Source organism: Bombyx mandarina, chromosome 22 (genome assembly GCF_030267445.1).
Source record: "Bombyx mandarina strain Sakado chromosome 22, ASM3026744v2".
NCBI lineage: Eukaryota > Metazoa > Arthropoda > Insecta > Lepidoptera > Bombycidae > Bombyx > Bombyx mandarina.
This window is the reverse complement of record NC_143228.1, coordinates 11,222,817-11,228,958: the sequence shown is the minus strand read 5'-3', so window position 1 is coordinate 11,228,958 and position 6,142 is coordinate 11,222,817. Positions and strand designations below refer to the sequence as shown.

General features: G+C 39.5%; 1 pseudogene across 1 annotated transcript in view; it reads right to left on the bottom strand.

Annotated features, from left to right (window-relative positions):
- Nucleotides 1-1,956: 1,956 nt before the first annotated feature.
- LOC114252133 (alaserpin-like) overlaps nucleotides 1,957-6,142 on the bottom strand; it is a 6,592-nt pseudogene continuing 2,406 nt past the window's right edge. Inside the window, exons 4-7 of the transcript XR_016325081.1 lie at nucleotides 5,879-6,047; nucleotides 4,529-4,757; nucleotides 2,779-2,923; nucleotides 1,957-2,204 (exon numbers count right to left, since the gene is read on the bottom strand). The product of XR_016325081.1 is annotated as an alaserpin-like (transcript). The remainder of the gene's footprint in view (nucleotides 2,205-2,778; nucleotides 2,924-4,528; nucleotides 4,758-5,878; nucleotides 6,048-6,142) is intronic.

Here is a 6,142-nt window from a genome sequence, read left to right as displayed (position 1 = left end):
AAGGGAAGGAATAAAACTGGCTCTCCAACCCACACACCGGAACACAGCTAGGCTATTTGGCGGTGGACTCTAGTTGGAGGGTGGTCGCCAGCCAGTCGGACAAGTCCTACCACCGATTATGTATTTGGCTCCCGTTTTGCACCACCCAGGGGTCACTTGTAGGGAATCGCGGGTTAAACCTACGGAAGCGGGAAGCAATCAACCCCCAATACAACCCCCCATAATATTGTGTGAGTTCTAAGCACAGTTTAGCTGACTTAGACTGAATTAGACTAATAAAATTTGAACATTGTTAATTACGCTGTGTACAAAAAAATTCTTGAGGTCGAAAAAGTCGAAGAGCAAACCTAACTGGTTTGATTTTTGAAATGATTTCTGCCGGGTCAGCTAGTACTTGAAATAATTTTTCCATAAGATCTGTTATTAAGGATGAAAGGATGAAAAATTGTATGGAAAACCGTAATTTTCAAAGTAGGTTTTCACTGGTGGTAGGACCTCTTGGGAGTCCACACGGGTAGGTACCACCACTCCGCCTATTTCCGCCGTGAAGCAGTAATGCGTTTCGGTTCGAAGGGTGGGGTAGCCGTTGTAACTATACTGAGACCTTAGAATTTATATCTCGAGGTGGGTGTCGCGTTTACGTTGTAGATGTCTATGTGCTCCAATAACCACTTAACACCAGGTGGGCTGTGAGTGAGCTCGTCCACCCATCTAAGCAATAAAAAAAATAGTACGTCAACATTTTCGGAAGTCAGGGTGTTTGCGAGCCCACCCGAATAGTCACCACAATTTTCTGCCTATTTCTGTAGCGAAAGAGTTAAATTACGATTTGAAGGGTAAGCTACCCACCAAAGTGAACACTATACCAGGAGTACAGCCAAGCCACTGCTACAGCGTTATATATGCTTAGTTTTACATTAAAATGAAGCTTAGACTTTATATTTCCAGATTTTTTTAAATTTTTTATTTAAAATATTTTGTACACACAGCTGTTAGAAAAAGCACGACAATAAGGACACAGAGTACAAGGGCACTACTTATTTCATGTTGAAATCTCTTCCAGTAGGCCCGCAAAAGGAAAGAAGAATTAGGAACCCAAACCTAGTTCATACAGTAAACATTACATATATTCATTTTGATAATCATTTTGTGATTTTTATCTGGCAGATCTATCGGCTTTGGTGACCACACAACATTAGGTTGACCAGGAGCTTGTTTATCCGTTTAAGTACAAAAAAATTACATTGCCGTTTTACAATACTGGCCAGTAAAACTACTTCGAAACGAAACTGGTCATCAATCTTAAATTGAAATTAATTTTATTTACAAATTCAATCATTCGTTAATTGATTAATGTTTTGTTTTCACTACATATTTTGAATATTTTTCATTAATATGGACACGATAAAATACGAGTAAATATGATAAATGCGGTGGACAAAAAAAATAATTAACCACTATTATTTTAGCACTCTTTTTATTTACATACAAATCATTTGCTTATTAACTACACATACTAAAACTTTTGAGATCTGAAAAAGAAATATTTTTTTTTAAGTCTTTACTATACACAACATCATACATCATACAACACAACCATAACTTTAAATCCTTCACAGAAAAAAACCTATAAAGTAGTTTTAACTCTTTCAATTAATACTACTTATTTGAATTATTTATTTATTATTATTTTAGTTATTTTATCACGCTGCTGTTAAAGTAATAGGTACGAGAAGTGTTAGGATGTATGAAATGACATTTTATTTTGACAGACGGAATTTGTGAGTAAATATAATATGAGAATGTATGTATGTACTTTGCTATTAAAATAAAAGCCATTTTAATTTTAATTTCACACTTTTTGTAGTTAGAAATTATACGTCAGGGGAATTGTGTGGCACATCATGTAGTAAATAAAACAAAGCTATATTATAAACTTTCTCTGGCTTTGTCGTATGATTTAATTTACATCCTTACATCCCACCTTGCAGTAAACGGTTACCGTTGTTCCCATATGATCGCCGACAATGCCAAGAGCGTGAGGATAAATAGATAACTGACATATTCACCTTTTTCCTATCAAGCTATAACACCGCTCAACACGGGAATGTTCCCGGATATAAGGTAGAAAATGAAAGGATGGTCAGCTTTGAAATGATGGTCACGTAGCACGTGTGGGTAACCAGCCCGTCTCTTCAGTTCGTCTGCGACAAAAGTTAAACATTTCATTAGTATTCCTGAGAGTTACTTTACTGGTAGTAGGGCGAGTTGTGAGCCGCATAGGTAATCACCACCGCCCTGCCTATTTCTGCCGTGGGGCAGTTGCTGTACCTACTATAAACTGGGCGTTAGAACTCGTGTCTTAAGGTGAGGCAGCTTTATGTTGTCGATTATTATGGGCTTCGGTAACCACTTAACACCACGTGGGCCACAGCTCATCCATCTAAGCAATAAAAACACACACACACACACACATACACACACGCACGCACACACACGCACGCGCGCGCACTCACACACACACATACACACACACACACACACACACACACACACACACACACATAAGAGACTAGCATCGACATGCTGCGGTTACTTTAGTGCAGATATTTGGTATTCCGAGTCGAGGAAACTATTATAATTATGTTCCCAGCACAATCACACCAGAGAAAGCCCTAAGGCGGGAAATGGAACGTGGAAGTTTGATGTTATTTAATTTATCTTTCATGTTATTGAAACAACATTGTGTAAAATTTGATTAACAAGACAAATCCCTACCTCTTGAAGGTTCCGGTTCTATTTGGAAGCTGCTCATATCAAATATAACCGTCGATAAGGCTTTAGACACGTAAGTTGTTTCATCCTTGTTGTATACGTTATTTATCAGATGTTTTAGGGTCGAATACTTTAGTTACTTTCACGTCTGAAAACAAACAATAAATATATATCAGCGAATAAACTAACTCACTTCTAACATACAGTTGTCGTGTATTTGAAACCCTGCTCTTAGTCTTTTTACGGCGTCGTAGCTCTCAAACATATTATGTACCTATTTTTAAGGCTGATTTAATCATTGCTCTGTTTCATAAATTCAATCTAGTCGCTTGAGACCTAATTTAAAGTTTTCTCTAGTTACTATATATACAGCCTTTAAGGCTTACTGATAAATATGGGACGTCGGTACTTGGGCTTCGATTGGGTGATCGTTGGAGTTTCTTCACTCATTTCAAAATATTGATGGCTGCAGCGTCTTTATGTGAAGATGGTACGCTCCATATCACTGTAACCCTATATAATTCCGCCAACCAAAAATTGCGATGCTGAGACGTACATAGAGCGCTGTCATGGTAAAGTGATACGAAGATCTTGCACCGTGTCCTGCGAGACGGTCGCGTACATTATGACCGGCCGCTTCCCAGTTTTGGTATTATCCGAGCGCAGAAACTACAATCTCAATGGGCCGTGTTAGAGGCCTGTCACGCCGTCTGGCGGGCCTAACTGCTGTCTAAGGCCATCGTCGAAGATCGCAGTCGTTTCGCCAGTGAGTTGGTGAACTGCGATCGAAGATTGCCTTTCAGCTGATGCAGTTGATGACGGGTTAGATCTGTTTCGGCCTCTACCCAGCTCAGCGGTTATTATTGACGATAGAGTGCCACCATTCGGATATGGCAGAACACACATCGCTTCCTAATCTGCCTGAGAGGACTAGCGTACTGTCTTCGTCACTTGAATCGGACGAACCTTTTTGTTGACAGCCGTCGTAGTGGTATTCGCCACTAAGTGTTTTGGAAGGCGATGCTCAACATTTCCAGGTGGTGGTCTCGGTGAAAGTAGGCAAGAAGCGTGAGTTAGAGAGCTGTTCTAGCTTTGGAGAGGCGTACTATTTGCTTTATCCAGACGCAAGAGAAGGCTTACTAGATCTCTATCTCACTTTGTGATCCGCTTCGGGGTGACAACAAGGTAGAGATCGCGCAGCCCTAGTGCCTCTTGGATTTTACGCAGAAAGCGACGATCGTCAGGCGTCCTTAGGGTGAGCTGCAGTCTGGTTCCAGTATTTACCACGGCTACTGCCTCTACCCTACCGGGTCCGGGTGGGTATTGGATGTTTCGACTAAGGGTAGGGAAGTAGTTTAGACGTCTAGGTCGCTGAAACCACCAGTTCCATCTTCGGTGATTCCTGCTTCGTCGGGGGCAGTCTTATTTACCTTACGCGCTCCTATGTACGGATCTCAAAGGAGATTCAGACCCCGGCCCAAAAATAGTATTTATTAAATGCCGAAAACCCATTCATATTAAATTTTATGCTAAAACGCCCGCTGTTTTGAATACGTACGTCGTATTCACATTTACAGTGCAAGTGATAAAACCAACAATTGGTTTGGTGGAAAGGAACAAAGTAACCCATATCAATAACAAATGTATGGTCGTCATAAAAATCGGTTGTATTTACTTCATACTTCACAGTTTAATATACAACAACTATTTATTATGAAAATATGAAATTGTTTGAATTAATTTTAAACGCAACAGTTGTTTACCTTATCCAGAGTCCTCTTCATGTCCTCGGTATAACCTTCGGTTAGAATCGGTATGTGCAGATTAACAGCAGAAACCTGCCCTCCTTCTAGATTAACTACTGTCGACCTGAACGTTTTAGAGTCTTCAAGTTTCTTAATAACGTCCTTTATGTCTTTGTGTGAATGTGGTAATACTAGGACGAGATATTGATTGTATTTATCATTCGGTAGTCTCACGACCTGTCAAAATGATAAATGTTTAAGGAAACGTTAAGTTCCATTTTTTTCTTCTTCTTTGGCTAACTTAGTGTAATACCGAAACATTTACTTTAAATTTACAAAATTTCAAATTTCAAAATTTCCAAAGCGACTAAACAAGTAACAACGCCGAAAAATGGACGTGTTTTGAAAATGGTGATACAGGTAATAAGCTGAATCTAAGAAAACAATACTGGACTATGAAGAAACACTAAATCTAAGATGTCAAAATAGGAGTTTAACGGTAGGCAAAGGCTTGGCTTTGCCCCTGGTAATGCTGAAGTCCATGGGCGACCATTCACCATTAGGTGGGCCGTATGCTCATCTGACCACAAGGGCAATAAAAAAAGTCTTTACTATAAGGATAGAAGGATAGGAAGTGGACGAGATTAGAATCGTAACCGGTACGGAGTTAAGATGCTCGAAATTGCGGATGTTATAAAGGCTCTTTTAAAACTCCATACCGAGCCGCAGGAATGTTTCTTTTTCGAAATAGAGAGTAATAGAGAAAGTGATAAACAAATGTTACTTTATGTCGTCCTAGTGATTATGCAAATATTATTATATACATTTCAGATGATCGATTTTATTAGTTCTGATAACGTTGTGTTCATGAACTTGCATTATATAGGTATTTATGCAGGATACTTGGTACGTCTGACGTGGTTTAAACAAGGTCCTAGTCTAATGACTATTTTCCCTAGGTATTCGCTGGAAGCTTAAAAGGCTATTCCAACTACGCGTTAACGGAAGATCCATTAAGAAACTCAGTGCCTCGTGTCTATGGATTAGTTCGCTCATCGAACTCTTCGCCGTAATCGACGAGGACGGTGGCCGATACTTAAAAGGCCAAAAAGGATGGAGAATGGATTCGGGGGATCCAACAAGTCATATTCTGGGCGACAGCGGCTTTGCGTTGCCCCATCGTCTAGGCCGGATGTGTAATTAATTACCTTCCGTCACGATAAAAGGATTATCGTGTCGATCTGCTTTGTCGAAGTAGCGTTCTGACGCTACCCTAAAATACTTGCGTATCGTAATAACTTGACTCTAGTACACAGGACTATAAACGCTTTGTTAAAGGAATGATTTAATCACCATACCTTGGATTTTAAGTAGGAGCTATCCAAGTATGTAAGTGCATCTTTCTTGATTAATGTTTGTACTTTTTCACTTCTACCTTGTCCGGATCGGAAATCTTTATCTTTGACCTCATTAGGTCTGAAGTCGTTCAGCGAAAACTGTAAATGAATTCCACTTAGAAATCGAAATCTGTTCATTTTTACTTGTACGATTTTATATAGGAAATTTCCATGACTTTTTAGAGACTTATTTATAAACAATCTCTCAAACGGCTCACCTGGTGT